This window comes from Canis lupus, chromosome 5, assembly GCF_011100685.1.
Source record: "Canis lupus familiaris isolate Mischka breed German Shepherd chromosome 5, alternate assembly UU_Cfam_GSD_1.0, whole genome shotgun sequence".
NCBI lineage: Eukaryota > Metazoa > Chordata > Mammalia > Carnivora > Canidae > Canis > Canis lupus.
This window is the reverse complement of record NC_049226.1, coordinates 76,985,069-77,002,444: the sequence shown is the minus strand read 5'-3', so window position 1 is coordinate 77,002,444 and position 17,376 is coordinate 76,985,069. Positions and strand designations below refer to the sequence as shown.

The window sequence follows — 17,376 nt, the reverse complement described above, 5'->3', positions numbered from 1 at the left end:
AGAAAAAAAAAGAGAGAGAGAGAGAGAGAGAGAGAGAGAGAGAGCGAGAGTGCGACTGGAATGAGGTGCTCCGGGAAACCCACAGTCCCTCGGCTCCTTTCCCCGGGTGGGGAAGACCCCACGCCCACGCCCACGCCCACGCCGCTCCGGGAGCTCCTTCTCCTCCCGCCCGAGCGCAGAGGCCCCACCGCGGCTCCTCCGGCTTGCGGAGCCCGGCACAAAGCCAAGCGGGTCTCAGGTCGTGGCTCTCCGGGAGCGCGAGTGGGAACTGTACCCGGGGCGCCGTTCGGGGGCCCGGAGGCTTCCCCTTCAGCCGGGCTCGGCCGCAGCTGGCCACAGCCACGTCTCAGAGGCATCCAGGGCTCATCCGCACCTCCCTGGGGACTCCAGGTATTCAACCCGAACCGGGGGCACCGCAGACCCCACGTCCTCAGTTTCAGACGCCGGGAACCCAGCCTTCGGGGAACCGAGATTTCCCATCCCCCCTCTGCCGACCCCACCTCCTGCACGGTAGACGCCCCCCCGGCCCCGGCCGAACTACAAAGCCCACAATCCCTAGGGCGCGCGCGCTGTCTTCCGGGAGCTGTAGTCCTAGATGTGAGACACCCCTAGCGGCCCAGGGCCGCCTGCACTCCATATCCCAGCAGGCCCGCGCGCGTGCGGGTGGAGGAGGGAGGGGAGAGACGGAGAGGATGTGAATGGGGAGGGGGCAGCCGCCCCCTTCCCCCACCCTTCCCTTCGAGCCGGGCTGGGGTGGGGGGAGGGGCCGGGCTGAGGCGGCGGCGGCGGCTCGCTCCGGGAGGGCAGAGCCGGCAAGGGCGGGACTGGCCTGCTGCGGGCGGACGGGGGAGCCGCGGAGCTAACGGGTCCGGACGTCGCCAGCGGCGGAGCTTTCTGCACGGGCGGAGGCGGCGGCAGGAGCGGCAAGCATGGCCCGCGCGGCGCCCGGCGCTGACTGAGGTGCGCGGGCGGGATGAGGGCGGGCGGGATGCGGGGCGCCCCGGGCCGCTGGCTGCCCGAACCCCTTGCGCGCGGGCAGCTGGCTCGGCCCAGCGGCCCAGACCGGCCCGGTCCACCCCGGCAACTTCCCCGGGGTCGGAGCTCTGGGTGCCCCCAGGGAAGCGGGGTCCGCCTGTCTTGGCCTCAGTCCCCATCCCCGCCTTCTGCTTCTGCACCTCAAGCCGTTCCACTCCTTGATGGCAGCCCCCAGCCCCAGCTCTGGGAAGCGTCCCCTGCCCCAGTCCCGACTTCCTGCCCCCTGGCTGGTTCGTCCCCCCAAGCCCCGCGCGCTCCTGGCCTCTGAGCCCCTGGAGACCCCTGCCTCGCTCCTCTTGGCCACAGGCTGTCTGCACCATCAGCACCTCTCTCCTCTTTCCCCTACTTGGCACTGCCCCCTGGCCACCCCCAATGGCCCAGTTCTCTCTGATAAATCTAACAGCTTGACCTCCTTTCCACTTTGGAGAAACTGAGGCATGACAGTAAACCAGGAACTTGGTCAAGGCCATGCCCCAGTCCTTTGGGGGCTGGCCTGAGACCGTGCTTTGGAATGGAAGTCATTTTTCTTTCCTCCAGCCATTCCACTGTAACTGGACCAAACTTCCCAAGCCCCCGGCTACATCTCTGGGCTGAGCTCACTTTAGGTTCTCCTTTGGCTTTCCACCACTTCTGCTAACCCGCTCCTCCTTCCCATAGCCCACCTCTGACCCTCTCTGCCTGTAGAGAGTCCCCCACCCATTGCTTTTTTGCTCAAGATAGCCTTTCAATTTCTATTTCTTGTCAACTGCATCCATCTCCCATCTTGTCTCTTGCTTTACAGCTGCGTACAACACCAAATAAGACTCTAAGGTATTGGGAGAATGGGGGAAGAGAAGTGCTGGTGGCAGGAGGGGAGTGGCAGCCTCTTGTAGCCAAAGCTGCTGAGGGGCTTCAGGGCACTCTGAGACCCCTGGGAAATAGTCATTCCTAGCCAGTAACTCACACTGTCATCTTGTCTTTGGGACAATTGTCTAGACGCCAGTTGGTCATTCTTTCCTCTTACTATGCCTGGTGGGCCCTGAAGTCCTTCTGAGATGGAGAGAACTTCCTGCCTTAGTGGAGATGGTGACATAAAAGGAGTCTGGGAGACCACACCCCTAAAACTTATCTGGATTCTGCTGCTAACTTTGGAGGGGGTTGCCAATTCAAGGAAGGATGCCTGCTAGGTGCCCTGAGCACTTTGTGGAGGAAGGTACAGTGTCTGTAGGCGGTGATCTCGAGTTGAGTCGTGGTGTTCAGGATCTGAAGGGAAGAGAACCAGAGCTCTGAATGGTGACACAGAGTTGCCTAATTCAGTTTTTTGTTTTCTAGTCTTCCTTTGGCTAATTTGCCTTTGGCTCGCCCCTTTCCAGCCCAGTCCTCAGTTTCCCTGTGGGAATTTGGGGGAGGGAGGGAGGGAAATCTCTGAGCCACCAGGAAGGCTCGAGGAGGCTCTGAGAGTTTGCTGGGGTCCTGAATGCGCAATCTTGATCTGAACCAGATGGCTCACTGCTTCAGCACCCCCTTTTTTGATCCCTCCCCCTTAGCTGTGAATAGCACGCCTTTAACCTTGTAACTTGAGATTAGAGGAAGGGAAGCCAGGGGGCCAACTGTCTGTGTGTTTATGTCTCCATCTGCACACTCGTGTGCAAGCTTGCCAGGGGCCTCTGGGAGTGACCCTGCCCAGGAATGCATTGTTGTGATGTGCTGTGGCATGTTCATGGCCCTCTAGGAACTTTGTGAGCCCAAACCTATGATAGGGCTGATTTCGAAGTCCCTCAGAAGCACTGTGTGTGGCCTCCTTGGGAGCATTTCCCCACATGTCAAGCTCTTGGACCTGAGACATGCCTCAGGGCGAGGATCTCCTTGAGAAAGCTACCTGCGGTTGAGAAGTCCGAAATAGCAGCACTGGGGGTGGATTTCCACAGCTGGTGTTTTTTTTCCCTAGTTATGACAAGAGCAGATCTGAGGAGTAGGGGTCTGGGGAGAGGAGTGGAAAGTGATTCTTTTGACTTCTTTTATGCCACATCCTGCCTTGTGTATTTGTGTACTTGATTTGGGCCCCCTTTGGACTGTGGAAGTTCTTCAGATGTGTCCTTACTTCTGGAATACCATCACCCAGCTTGGTCCTTGGCACATAGTGTTTGGCAAATGCTTGAGTTAAAGCAGCGGGTCATGCCATTAAAGGTTTAGGGCAAGGTTCCTCATACTTGAGCAGGCATCAGAGTCCCCTCAAGAGCTGTTTAAGGCACAGATTGCTGGGCCCCACTCCCAGAGTTTTCTGATTCAGTCAGTCTGGGTGGGGCCTCGAATTTGCATTTCTGCCCAGCTCCACAGAGAGAACACTTTGAGAACTAGTGTCTGTGCTCTAACAGTTGCTTGGGAGATTAATTCAGGCAGATGTAAGTCTTAAACAGGGACTTCCTTCTACCTTGCTTCCCAACCTAGGCTTGTGGCAGCTGCTCTGTATTGGCCTTTGCCTTTCATTCTCATGCTGCCCAGTGTTGACTAGGTTAATGGTAGGGGTGATTGTGGTGCGTGAGCTCGCAGTCCCCTGTAGTAGACACTACCCCATGGTTATTTGAAGGAAGGCCCCACAAAAGCAGAACATTTAGGAACTAAGACTTTGGAAAAGGGAAGGCTGTGTGAATATGGGGAAGCAGACACTGAACCACACCATCATTTGCCCTGACTCTGTCTCTCAGACTGAGCAGGTTGGAGTATTTGCAAGGTGAAGGCCTGCCATGGCTGCGCACTGGACAGGACGCCTGGGAGTTTCTGAAATTTAGAAAAATGGGAGGAATCACTTCCATTGTGCTTTTACTTTGTGAAGCATTTTTTACCTGTTGTTTTTCAGAAGGCTTATAAAGGCAGATACAGATACAGGTGGGGTTACACAGCAAGCCCTAGGACCCCTGATTCCAGCCCTCCAATAGAGCATCTGCTAAACCAGATGCTGGAATAATGGCTGGTGTTATCTGTGTGCTTACTATTAGCCAGGCACCATGCTAGATACCCTCACATGTCAGTTCATCAAATCCTCACAGGAACATTGCAAGTTTGGCATTGTTGTCACTACCTCATAGATGAAGAACTGAGATTTACAGTACTTATGAGACTTGCCCAAACTCAGACAGCTAGTAAATGGAGGATCTGCAATTCCAACTCCAGTCCTTCTCATGGAACACCCCACATTCTTCATCACTTGCTCTCTGTTTAGCCCAGTAATTCTGTAATTGTCCTTTGGGTTGTCTGTCCCCAGAGTCTGGTGAATTTTACTGAACCTGAAACTATGCTGGGTTGCTGGTGTTGTGGAGAGGAGAATGACCAGTCACTGTCCTCTAGGAGGAGGCTAAGACCCCAGTGTCTACAGTGGAAGGAGGCAGGGGCAGCTAGTGGCTTATTGGTTTAAAGGAAGCAGAAGCCATCCCCATAAAGGGTTCAAAAAAGGTCTTTGGCAGGAAGAGCTTCAGCAGTGCCTATAGGCTGGAGAGGTGTACAGGCCAATGGGTGCTGAAAAAGGCCATCATGGCACTTATTGGGACTTTTCCCTTTTGGCTGGAACATAGGAAATGTATGTCAAAAAGTACTAAGAAAATCTTTTTTTTTTTTTAAGATTTTATTTATTTATTCATGAGAGACACACAGAGAGAGGCAGAGACACAGGCAGAGGGAGAAGCAGGCTCCCCTGTGAGAAGCCTGATGCAGGACCCCAGGATCACTCCCTGAGCTGAAGGCAGATGCTCAACCACTGAGCCACCCAGGCATCCCAGAAAATCCTCTTTTTTTTTTTTTTAAGAATTATTTATTTATTTATTCGTGATAGACACACACTCAGAGAGAGAGAGAGGCAGAGACACAGGCAGAGGGAGAAGCAGGCTCCATGCCGGGAGCCTGACGCGGGACTCGATCCCGGGACCCAAGATCGCACCCTGGCCAAAGGCAGGCGCCAAACCACTGAGCCACCCAGGGATCCCAGAAAATCCTCTTTGTTTACAAGCAACAGCTTTGCTGACTTTGGCAGGAAAGGACTTCCTTAGAAGATTCTGGGGACTCCCAGAATCAGAGAATGACTCAATACCCAATCCCCTGTAGGGTCTCAGAGTAGGTACAGCAGGAACCAAAGGCCAGCTGACTTCAAGGTACCACTGTCGCCAGGATAAATCTCCTCTAGCCATGCTCAGTAATTTTATCCCCACAGCTTGGGATGGGCATCCCAGGGAGGAAATGTCCTGTTGGCTCAGCCTAGCAGGGAGGCCTGGTGGCATGGTAGGCAGTCCCTCCCGGACTTTATCTAAAAGTTAAAGTCCCCAGAAGAAGAAGAAATGGTCGCTACAAGAGATCAGTCCAGAAAGCCACTAGAAGAAGACTTGAATTGGCAGGTGGCAAATGGAGCACTTCTAACAAGTTACTGAGCAGGCAAGGAACAGACTGGCAGCAGGATATGGCTGTCATAAGGGGATAAGAAAAGAAGGGAGAGAAGAAATGGAAAACTAGGTAGTTACGGTCCAGATGAGATGTAGTGAAACGGAATTTGGCAGTAGAAATGGAAAAGAAGAGACTGATTCTAGAGAGATTGCAAAAGTAGCTATCATCTTGTGGAACAGACACTTGATTGGCTGGGGTGTAACATTTCAGTGCCTGGGTGATGAGGTTGGTTTCTTGAGCTGACATGGTGGAGTCAGGAGGAGGAAGTGTTTGCAAGAGAAGGTGATGCGCCCTTGCCTCGGAGGGGCTGTACACAGGATGCTGACAGCACATCCGGAACCCTGATGAGGTCATTTCTTCTGACTCCACTCTGCCTGAGGTTTGGGGCCTTACTCCTGAGGAGGTGTGTCCCAAAGCCACAGGAGCCCTGCACATCCGGAAAGCATCTGGGGCTTTGTGGCCCAGGTTGAGCAGGCCTGCATGTCTTCTCTCTCTACCCATGAGCCTGAGGTGGGCTTCTCTTTCCTTCCCCTTCCCTACTCTCAGTTCCCATGCCTCAGCTTCCCTACCACATGTTCTCCAAACCTGAGCCCTTATCAAACCAAAGGGCCTGGCCCACCTCTCTGGGGACTAGTTTTTAGATTGTCTTCCCTTTCTGCTCAGAATGCTTGTTAACAATAAGTCCTTGCTAACTATTAGGGCAGATATCTCCAAGTGACATTTTGGAAGGAGAAGGTCTCAACTTGCTATCTGGGGAAAGCAGGCTTTTCTTCTAGTTATGCTGTGCTCACCAGGGATGCCTGCATGGGTCCCTAACCAGTCATTCTAGAGTACTTCTTGGTGCTGATTTATAAATCATTATTGTAATTACAGCATATTGTCAGTGGAGACTTCATGTTGCCATTACAGATCTTCTGTAAGACTCCAGGGCATAGGCTGGGCTTTGGGCCACCCCAATTTGCTAGCTGAGAACTGGGGAAATTTTTTCTTACAGGAATGGAAGGCAGGGATCAGGGTCTTCTCTGGGGCAGGGCAGAAGGTGCTGTGCCAGAGGGTACTTTATCCCCACAGGTTCTCAGAGAGAAGGTCATCTTCCTGGAGTAAAGAGGACTCCTTCCTTCAGTTCCAGCTATTGGCATTCAAATATATGTGATCTTTTACCATCTATAAGTGAAGTGCATAGTACCATATGTAATAAGGTGAACCAAGGGAGGACAAGGGAAATTTAGAGAAAAATGTCATTTTAATTTTGATATCAATGCTAAATTTTTTGTGTGTGCATAGTAAAACAAAACAAATAGTTTTGATATTGGACATTAAAAACATACTCAAAAAAATAAAAATAAAAATAAAAACATACTCAATCCAGCTTCTTCCTTCAGGGGGACAAGACTCTACAAGTGAGGAAGCCCAGGGAGGGTAAGCCATTTACTGGCTGCTGAGGTGGGAAGGGAGCCAGAGCCAGTGAGTCTGCTGCCCTGAGGGGCTTTGCTTTGTTCTCTGTCCTGTTGTCCTGTTTTTAATCTCTTCCTGGGTTATCATGTTCGCCCATTAGGGTGTCTTTTCTCCTCTTCTCTTCCTCTATCGGATCAGAGTAAGCAACATACCAGAGGGACACTGAAAGTAGTTCCACTTCTGTGTGGTTAAGGGGCAAGGCCCTTCCTGCTCCCAAAAGAGCAGCATTGCAGGGCTTGAGAGAGAGCAGGGGACCCTGAACTGTTGTGACATGACCTAGGGACCCTGGAGAGCAGTCCTAATCCTGCTCTGCCCTTTCTGGAATCCTATAGCCACAAAGTCCTAGCACCGCCAGCAGGCAACATCCTTCCAGCTTGAGCAGATCAGCAGCCTTCTGAGGAAGAAAATCAGCAACAAATGCAAATAGCTAATTGGTCTAGGGGGAGCTGCTCTGGTGAAGAAAAATCAACAAGTTATTTGTATGGCTAAAGGGATTTGGAGGGGTAGTGAAGAGGGGAAGATGAGAGGTGGATTGTAGGAAGAGGCACAGATAGGGGGGCAAGGGGTTGGAGATGCCCCCCTTCTTACCCCTATTACCCCCACAGCTCCACTCCCACACCCTTCTTCCTTCTTTGTAGGCTTTCTTTGGATTGAAAAGGACATTAGTAGAACTTTGAATCCCTCCTGACCAGTGAGTGGAGTTCCCTCCAACACATATTCCCACCCAAGTTCAGTTAAAGACAAAACACCAATCCTTTGATGCTGATGGTGATCTAGAACTGAATCAGGAGGAAATGAAAGTCTGTGAGCCTGTGCTGAGTCCTTTGGCTGTGCAGGTAAAATAGCAGCTAAAGGGAATGAAGCTGTATGGGCAAGGCAAGGGAAGGGAGAGAGCCCCTGAACTCCTACTGGTTCCTCTCTTTCTTGAGTTTTCTATGGAGCCATGCAAGTCTGAGGTTGCCAGGCTGTGAGGGATTTTCCAGGGGTTGACCTTCTTCTGTCCCATCCCAGAGGGCTTGGTGTTTGCCTGGACCCACAGCTGCCTTTTCAGCCTCTGACTTCCTGGGGTCTATGGCATTGCTTAGGAGGAGACCTTAGGTACCACAGGAGAGAACAAAGGTGAGGAGAGGGATGGGAACCCTCTTCCAGGCTCTTTCGGTGGAGTGGAGTCCACATGTTCCTTGGACAGGAAGATGCTGTGAAATGAGAAGTAAACAATTTACATCAAGAAGGTTCAGCCAAAGGCCAAAGTGGCAGCTCTTTGATGAAAGAGTTTCTTCAGTGCGAAGAGTAACTGACCCTAAAGCAGCAGTGGGTAAACTTGTAGGATCAATGGGAGTTTTAATCTCTCTCTCTCTCTCTCTTTTTTAAAGATTTTATTTTATTTTATTTTATTTTATTTTTTTTAATTTTTATTTATTTATGATAGTCACAGAGAGAGAGAGAGAGAGGCAGAGACACAGACAGAGGGAGAAGCAGGCTCCATGCACCGGGAGCCCGATGTGGGACTCGATCCCGGGTCTCCAGGATCGCGCCCTGGGCCAAAGGCAGGCGCCAAACCACTGCGCCACCCAGGGATCCCTAAAGATTTTATTTATTTATTCATGAGAGACACAGAGAGAGGCAGAGACACAGGCGGAGGGAGAAGAAGGCTCCATGCAGGGAGCCGGATGTGGAACTTGATTCTGGGACTCCAGGATCACGCGCTGAGCCAAAGGTAGATGCTTAACCACTGAGCCACCCAGGCATCCTGAGTTTTAATCTCTCAATTGACATTTCTTGTGTATAACAAGAAGCTACCTCACCTCCCTTCATATGGGTGAGGTATTTTGAAGGATGTCTTCTTCCACCCAAGCCACCTATCCTAGTAATTCTTACCCATCTGGGATCTGTAGGCCTACCCTGCTCTTTATGCTGTGCAAAACAGGGAACAGCCAGCAGGCTATGATACCTATGAGGCCAAGGCTGAGGACCTCAGAGCCTCAGTTCAAGGGTATTTGGCTTTTCTAGAGGGGAAGCAGCTTATTTGGTGAGGGGGCCTCGTCCATGATTTTCACAGCCCAGAGCCCATTCTATCTGTGTGCATACAGGACCCTTGCTGCCTTTGCTACCACAGTGGCTTGATGCTATGTGACCCAGGGCAAGTCCCTGCCTCTCGCTAGGCCTTGGAGTCTTCATTCAGGAGTACAGAGTTTGAAGGCCTGCTCAGGGACTTGCTCTCAAGCCATCTGGTAGACCCAACAGAAGAACACCATGTCCCGAATGAGGCGGCAGTGCTGGGGGCCTAGGATGCCACTATGTGGTCTGGACACTTAATGGGAATCAGTTTGACCTTTCTTCTAACCTGCTTGAATGCATTAAACAGCAGCCAGCCTGCTCTGGTGTCTCTGGAGAATTTGGGCTCTTGTGGCTGGGAAATCTGTCCCCAGGCCTCCCATTGTCCTCCTCCTTATATTCTAATCTTTGCTCTGATTCTTTCCTGAGTTTAGGCAGAAAAACCATCTTGATCTTTCATCACATTCCTCCCTTACTTCATTGGCCACCGGTTAGGCCTCAGGCCTCGGGGTGGCTGTTTACAGGGTTCCTGTTTCTTTCTTCTCCCAGTTCCCCCTCACCCGCTTATGCCCCGGGCTCTGCTCTAGCCAGGATTTTTTACCCCAAAGCCAGGGTGGGAGGTGAGATCACAGGGTGATGGATCACAGGAGGGGACACATCAGTGGCATGGATCTAGGGCAAATCTGCCAGGAGTTGAGAAGACATTTGGAAGGGGATAGGAGAGGACTTCATAGTAGAGGAGAGAAGGAGGGTAGTGAGGAAAAGGGCACTAAAGGCCTGAGATGAAAGGGCAGGACATGACTCAGGACGTTGAGGAGACTAGTTTGGATCAAGCATAACGCATATTGGATAATTGCCCGAGAAGGGGGGCCAGGATGGAGGGGTCTGGCCGAGAACTAGGCCCCAAGACCCACTGTAGTGAAGGAAGGCACAGGCTTTCTTGCAGGACTGCGCTGGTCACAGAAGGATTGTGCTAGATGGAAGTGTGGGAGGGGTTGTTAATGACTGTTTGCTGTCGATAGGCAGTGAGGCTGCCAAGGGTCAGTCTGATAAGAGGGAAGAGATAGACTCCTTGAGTTTTATACTCCCAACCGCTGCCTTCTCTCAGCTGGCCCCATAGATACTGACAGCCTAGTGTGGCACTGTTCTTGGTCTGTCTCCTCTCCTTCCTGAAATACACAGTTCCTGGCTTCAGCCCAGCTGGGTTTCCCCTGCCTAGCTGGCAGTTCCCGTTCCCAGCTGTGGTAGATGAGGCCTGCACTTGAGGGGGGAGGGGTCAGAACTGGCAAGACCAAGCCAATGCTGAGCCTGACCCTAGGGTGGGAAGCCACCTCAGGTTGGGGTCAGGGCTCTGGTGACTCCCAGACCTGCTTGGTCTATTTTGGTCTCAGGATTACCTTGCCAACCACCCAGTCAGGTCTGGGGCCAAGAGGCATTTGGAGAATCCTTCCTTGGCCCCAAAGTAAAATGGGAGTTCTGGCTGTTTTGCTGGGAGGATTCAGAGATCAGGTCTGATGGGATCTGATGGAATTTGCATTTGTGAAGATCACTTCGGCCTCCCTGTGGAGAATGCATTGGAAAGGTCTCTAGTAGGTCTGATGCTTTAGCAGTCAATGGGCTCTCTCTGTAGATAAAGGATGGTGAGGTGGATAGACAGAGAAAAGTAGAAAGATGAGAGATCTAGGTGGTAAAAATCAGGTGGACTTGGTACTAGGTTGGCTAAGGGAGGTTGGAGGAAGGAGGGGGTCATAGATGGCCTTCAGGTGTCAGGGTTGGATGGATGATGTCCCTTTCCCAGAAAATAGGAACACAGAAAAAGGATCAAGTTTGGAGGCTTGGAGCATGCATGAGTTTGGTTTGAGGCAGGTTGAGTTTTGAGGTATTTTGGGGTACTTCTAAGGTATGTCATCAAGGGGAAGTAGCATCTAGAAATGAATGGAATAGATGGGTCTGGAATTCAGGGGAATGTCTGACATCATTTGAGACACTAGATATGACTCTTAACAAGTTGAGAAACAGGTTTGGAAGGGGATCCCCCAAAATCTATTGCCAGGTAAGGAAGGGAATCTAGAGTCCTCACTTCCTATTGTATTCCATGGTCAGGGTCATATTCTATTTCCCTGACTGATTGAGTTGATTCAGTCAGGGCCTGGCCAGGCAGTAAAAGGCACAATACCCTTCCCTGCTAAGTCTTCCCTGGGGTTGAGGAACTCTGGCAGTGGACAGTGCTGACCCCAGACCACCCAGGAAAGCTATGCATGTCAGAGCTTCTCTCACCATCTGCATATCTGGGCAATGTCCCTGACTGGAGAAGGACTTGGGTCCTAGCCAGAACTGAGCCACTTCTGGGAATCCCAGGATGACTTCTATTTGTGTGGCCTCTGAGCTGAGTTGACCTATCAAGGATAGGATTTTTTTTTTAATTTTTATTTATTTATTTATTTACGATAGTCACAGAGAGAGAGAGAGAGAGAGAGGCAGAGACACAGGCAGAGGGAGAAGCAGGCTCCATGCACCGGGAGCCCGATGTGGGATTTGATCCCGGGTCTCCAGGATCGCGCCCCGGGCCAAAGGCAGGTGCTAAACTGCTGCGCCACCCAGGGATCCCCAAGGATAGGATTTTTTTTTTTTTTTTTAAAGATTCCAACTTCTTTTTTTTTTTTAATTTTTTATTTATTTATGACAGTCACAGAGAGAGAGAGAGAGAGAGAGAGAGAGGCAGAGACATAGGCAGAGAGAGAAGCAGGCTCCATGCACCGGGAGCCTGACGTGGGATTCGATCCCAGATCTCCAGGATCGTGCCCTGGGCCAAAGGCAGGCGCTAAACCGCTGCGCCGCCACCCAGGGATCCCAAGGATAGGATTTTAAAGGGACAAGTTCAGAGCAGTTCGACATCAGATGGCAAGTTATACAGTAAGTGACTTACCAAAAAAAATTTTTTTTGCTTAAATTCAATTTAGTTAACATACTGTATTATTAGTTTCAGGGGTAGAATTTAGCAATTCATCAGTTGCATATAACACCCAGTGCTCATTGCATTAAGTACCCTCCTTAATGTCCATCACTCAATTCCCCAATTCCCCCCACTCCCACCCTCTCCAGCAACCCTCAGTTTGTTGTGGCTTTTAAAAAATTTCTTTCTTTTTTTTTTTTTTTAAAGATTTTATTTATTTATTAATGAGAGACACAGAGAGATAGAGGCAGAGACACAGGCAGAGGGAGAAGCAGGCTCTATGCAGGGAGCCCGATGTGGGACTCGATCCCAAGTCTCCAGGATCAGGCCCTGGGCTGAAGATGGCGCTAAACCTCTGAACCACCCGGGCTGCCCAAAAATTTCTTTTAAATGAAATGGAAGCTGGCCATATATGTGCACAAGATAGTATCCATTGGACTTACTAAATTACAAAGACTAAAAATGCATCTTGAAATGCCCATTGATAAATGGGAATCTGTTGACTTATATGTCTGGCTGCATGCAGGGGAAATGCGGGGCTCAAACAACATCCATCTTCCTCTGCCCTTCTCTCTGGTGATGCCATTCTTGGTAGTCCCCACTGACTTCCTGGCAGGACCCAGCCCTGAACCCAGTACTGTGACTGAGGGCATTTGATGCTCTGGTTGGCCAGGCCTGGGTGACATGGCACAGAAATGGAAATTTGAAGAGAGGTGGCTCCTCAAAGGAAAATAGCAGCAAGCAGTGCAAGGTGTCTTCTTGGACTCAGGAAGATCTTGCAGGAGTTCTGTGGCCTGACTCACATATCAGAAACACCATCGTAGACAAACTAAGGATTCATTGCCATTTATTAATTTACCTTGTTATAAGCTAAATACTGAAGCATAGAATGGAACTTAGAGTCATTTAGTCATTCCATTTACAGATCTGAAGTTGAGACATTTGTCCACTGTCCTCAGATCAGAAGGTAGAAGCACTGAGACCAAAACCCAGCACTGAGACCAAAACTCACTCTTTCCAGTGTGAAGTGGGGTTTTTTTGGTGTTTTCTAGCACCTTTAGCTGCCCATCCACAAGGAGTGATTTATCCCTTGGACTGCAGGTCAAAGAACTGACGCAGGAGGATTATGGCATAGGGTTCATTCTTTGTGGTGGGCCAGGGCCATCTGCATGATGCATAGTGTTATGCAGGGGTCTGTCTGAGATGGGGGAGACACTCACTCTGGTTTTATACTGGTCCCAGTAAACAGAAGAAGCATCAGCCCATCTATGGAGGGCTTCTACCCTAGTGCTGCCTTCATTTGTCCTCTTGGCTTTCCCAACTTTCACCCTCCTCCGTATTGTTTTCTGGTGTAGCCTATATAGGGATGTAGCTCTGGATGGATGGATTAGTTTCAGGAGTAGAATTTAGTGATTCATCAGTTGCATATAACACCCAGAGCTCATTGCATCAAGCACTTTCCAGATTATGTTGGGAAATTCCCCGTTGGGGAGAGTTGTGCCCCTCTGTTTTCTCCCTTGGAAAAGGATACCCAGGACAGCAGTGCTAGTTTTGGGTACAGATAGACAAATAGCACAATTTTTACTTCATTTCCCATCACCTCCAGTTTGTGAAGGAACAGGTATTAGAATAAGCTTGGCAGAGCCAGGAATAAGGTATTATAGAAAGAGCTCAGGGCTTCGAGCTTCCAACTTAGAAAGAGGAGGCTTCAATCAAGTTCAGTTGGACACAGCCTTCTTGCCTTGGGTGGCCTCTGATCCAGAAAGGGAAGGCTGTCCCCATGAGGAGCTTTAGGGTATTTGAAAGCATGAATGATAATTTAACAAAATGCTTGAAGTTCTAGGAGCTTGAGGGCAATTCTCACCAAGTCCTCAGTGCTAAGAGAGTGCAGTGGAGCTTTTCTGAGTTTGGGACAGAATTCGTCTTTTATTTTGACCATTTTCTCACACCACTTCCCTCCTGCCCTTCGATATTTGCTGACAGCCAGTTAGTTCTTCTCTCCCAAACTGTCTGCCGGCCCATACTGACTAGTGTGCTCTGTCTGCCCCTCATGCTCACCTTCCAGAGGCCCCCTAGTCTGCCTGTTTCTGTCCGGGGCTATGTTCCAAGTGTTCACCCAGCCTGGCTCAGACCTCCGTGTTCCTCTGGCTGAGCCCCAGTGTCCACTCTTGTTCCTGCCTCTCTGTTCTCTGTGAGGGTGAAACTCCCTGCTGCCTCGGGTCCATAGTGCAGCTTACCGTCATTGCTTATTTCATCTTGGCAGGGACTGTGTGAGGCAAGTGGGGCAGGCATTATCATGCTCATTTTACAGTTGGAGGACCTGGGGTCTAGAGAGCTATGATCTACCCAAAGATGCAACTCTTGAATAGTGGAGCCACTTCTGGAATTGAGATACTCTGGGTTTAGTCCAGAGTTCATTGTTTAATGTTAACTCATAGGCACACATTGGGGTAGGGATGCCCCAATCTCACCAGGGAAACCAAAAGGCTTGAAAGCAGGCCCTGGGCTCCCCAGATCGCCTCTGCATAGCCTCAGTCCCAAACAAGCACATCACTATGTGACCACAAAATACATAATAAACCAGACAACAGAGATTGTTCCCTGGGGACCATTGTAATGGACACTGGTCTATGGTTTTTTTTTTTTTTTTTTTTTGGACACTGGTCTATGTATTCCTCCCTTCCACATCCCCCCAAAGTTGACAACAGTAATGCGTGTCATGATGGATATCATCTCCGCCAAATCCAGGGGGATGAGTCACTTCTTGAGAATAGGACTGTGGAGGGCTCCTTGCTTCCATACCCCTGACTCCCCTCCCATGGGAGGGAGGGGCAGAGGCAGTGCAAGGGGAAAGCTCCCTTTGCCCCTTCTCATAGCAGTTGATATTGCCACTTTGCAGAGGTGGTGAAGAGCATTACCTAGCAACCTGGAGGATAGTCCTTATCTCAGGGGCCTTGTCTGACATATTATCAACTTGTCAATAAAAAGGAAGATTGCTCAGCCAGAGCAAGGGAGAAATGAAAACAAGTGTTGGGTATGGCGCAGCCCAGAGCTGGGCTCTCCAATTTACTGGCCACTTGCTCTCTGCCTTCTGAAGTAACACATAGAAAACCAGGGGGACAGGATAGGGGTGCTTCCCAAAGCCACCTTCAGGGTTGGTACTGGAAATTACTGAAGGGACCAGGCTGAGCACAGACTCAGGGCCTCTAACTGGAACTTCCAAGGTCTCCGTTGGAAAGGCAACATCCAGAGGACACAGTGACCAAACAAGGGGCCCAATTCTGGCTCCTCCATTCTTTTACTCTGCTTTTCTCTATCTCCACTCCCAGGGAGAGAGGGGACATCATTTCCCTTTAATCTCTCATCCAAGTGTGGCGGCAAACACTCTCTTTGGGTTTCCATTAGCATAGCTGGACCGGCTGACCTTTCTAAACGACATTACTAAGTATAAAGGAAGAACAAAACAAAGCTAAAGATGGGGAATAAAAGCAGCCTGGCTCATAAAGTGTAGTCGGCAGGTTTGTTTTCAGAGTACTCCACTGCTAGAGATACCGACCTCCAGGCTGGCATACCTCTGCATGCCCTTCGGCCACAGTCTCTGGCCTGCTAGTGCTGACCTGTCTCCCTGTCTAAGGCAACCCCTAACCCATACTACCATGAATCCTCCCCAAGCTGGACTGCTTCCTGATCAAGTGCTTGGGCCTACTCTCCTCTCTACCCAGGGCTCACTGGCTTTGTCCCTAGGTCCCAGGGGGCTGGGGGATTGGCACCTACATAACATACCTTATAGGAGTTCTGTCTTATTCTAAGTAAGCCTTGTAATAGGACCCATCTCTTGACACAGTACTTATGCCCCAGCTCAGCCCACGGCTGCCATTGAAAGGCTGGTGGTTCTCCAACATCACATCTTGTCAGGAACTGCATAAGTCTCCCCACCTGGTTCCTTCCTCCCCCTGGCCTACAAGAATAGAAGCTGATAAGAAGTGGGCCTGGTCGATGGGAGTTTTTTGGGTGGATTGAGGAAAAGACTGTCTGTGTTTAAAAACAAAAAACAACCCAAGTCATCTAGTCTTGAGGAAGTAGGTAAGAGCCTGGCCACAAAGCTGTTTTCAGCCTGCAGCACTGCCTCTGTGTCCTGCCTGGCACATGAATGGTGCCCAGGAGCCAGGTCTCCACACTCCAAACTGCTGCCTGCCAGCATGCACGATGCTCCCATTTCATACCAAATGTTCAGATAAAGACAAAAAATCAAAAGAACCACCACCTCACAAGGAAATGTGGGGGCAGGATGGATAGAAAAAGAGAGGTTGTCATCAGTACAGCCTCCTGTCCCCACTCTGCTACAGTTGTAGCCCTTTAGAGAAATTTGCCCTGTGCAGAGTAGGCCTCCATGCCTACAGCCCAGGCTGTTACCTTCATGATATTATCTGGTCCCAGAGGTTTTGGCAGACATTCCACCTGGGTGGCTCAGCTAGGCCACAAGAACTGAAAAGCTAAACCAAAGGTCATACTAGCCCAGTGGGGGAGGTATGACATGTTACTGGAGCTGATGACAGAGAGCCTTGCTCTCACCTGTACCTTCATGCATAGTACTAGCCCTCTTTTAGTGAGTGTGCTACTCCTGACTTCCAGCCCCTGGACTGGGAGAGAGAATCCCAGAACTAGAGCTGATGCACTCAGAGAGCATCACTTCTGGACCTGTATATCCCAGAAGCCCTGTCATCATTCTTGAGGTCATAGCTTGTCCTAATCATTAGAGCTTTAGGCTAAGCCTAACCTATTATGCCATCCAGGAAGAACTGGTATCTTCCCTCTGGTTTGCCAAGGACCTGGAATCCTTTTGGGTCGTGTCTTCTGCAATGACTGCATAGACCTATCCTACAGACTTTCTTACCAGTGAAGCAGTAGGGCACCCTGCTTCCTGGACCTCTTTCTTACAGGTTCATAGCCCTGGCAGTTGGCTTATGACCTCTTCCCTGGCATTCTCTCCCCTATCCTCTCACAGAAGATGAGGGAATAGATGCTAGAGTTTTTTGTTTTTTATTTTTTTATTTTTTTAAATTTTTTATTTATTTATTATAGTCACAGAGAGAGAGAGAGGCAGAGACACAGGCAGAGGGAGAAGCAGGCTCCATGCACCCAGAGCCCGACGTGGGATTCGATCCCAGGTCTCCAGGATCTTACCCTGGGCCAAAGGCAGGCGCCAAACCGCTGCGCCACCCAGGGATCCCTGTTTTTTGTTTTTTAAAGATTATATTTATTTATTCATGATAGACGTAGAGAGAAAGAGAGAGGCAGAGACACAGGCAGAGGGAGAAGCAGGCTCCATGCCGGGAGCCCGACGCGACTCGATCCCGGGACTCCAGGATTGCGCCCTGGGCCAAAGGCAGGCGCCAAACCACTGAGACACCCAGGGATCCCCGATGCTAGAGTTTTGAGTGAAGTTCTTTAACTTGGCCTGGGCGAAAGCC

The 17,376-nt window shown here is 50.4% G+C and overlaps 1 protein-coding gene across 3 annotated transcripts in view; it reads left to right on the top strand.

Moving 5' to 3' along the window:
* Positions 1–220: 220 nt before the first annotated feature.
* ST3GAL2 (ST3 beta-galactoside alpha-2,3-sialyltransferase 2) overlaps positions 221–17,376 on the top strand; it is a 50,697-nt gene continuing 33,541 nt past the window's right edge. For 2 of the 3 annotated variants that reach the window (XM_038538379.1, XM_038538377.1), the window contains exon 1: positions 793–960. The gene's annotated coding sequence lies outside the window, so the exon portion shown is untranslated. Of the gene's footprint in view, positions 391–792; positions 961–17,376 lie in introns of those variants that run through there. The other variant, XM_038538378.1, reaches the window with a different exon arrangement.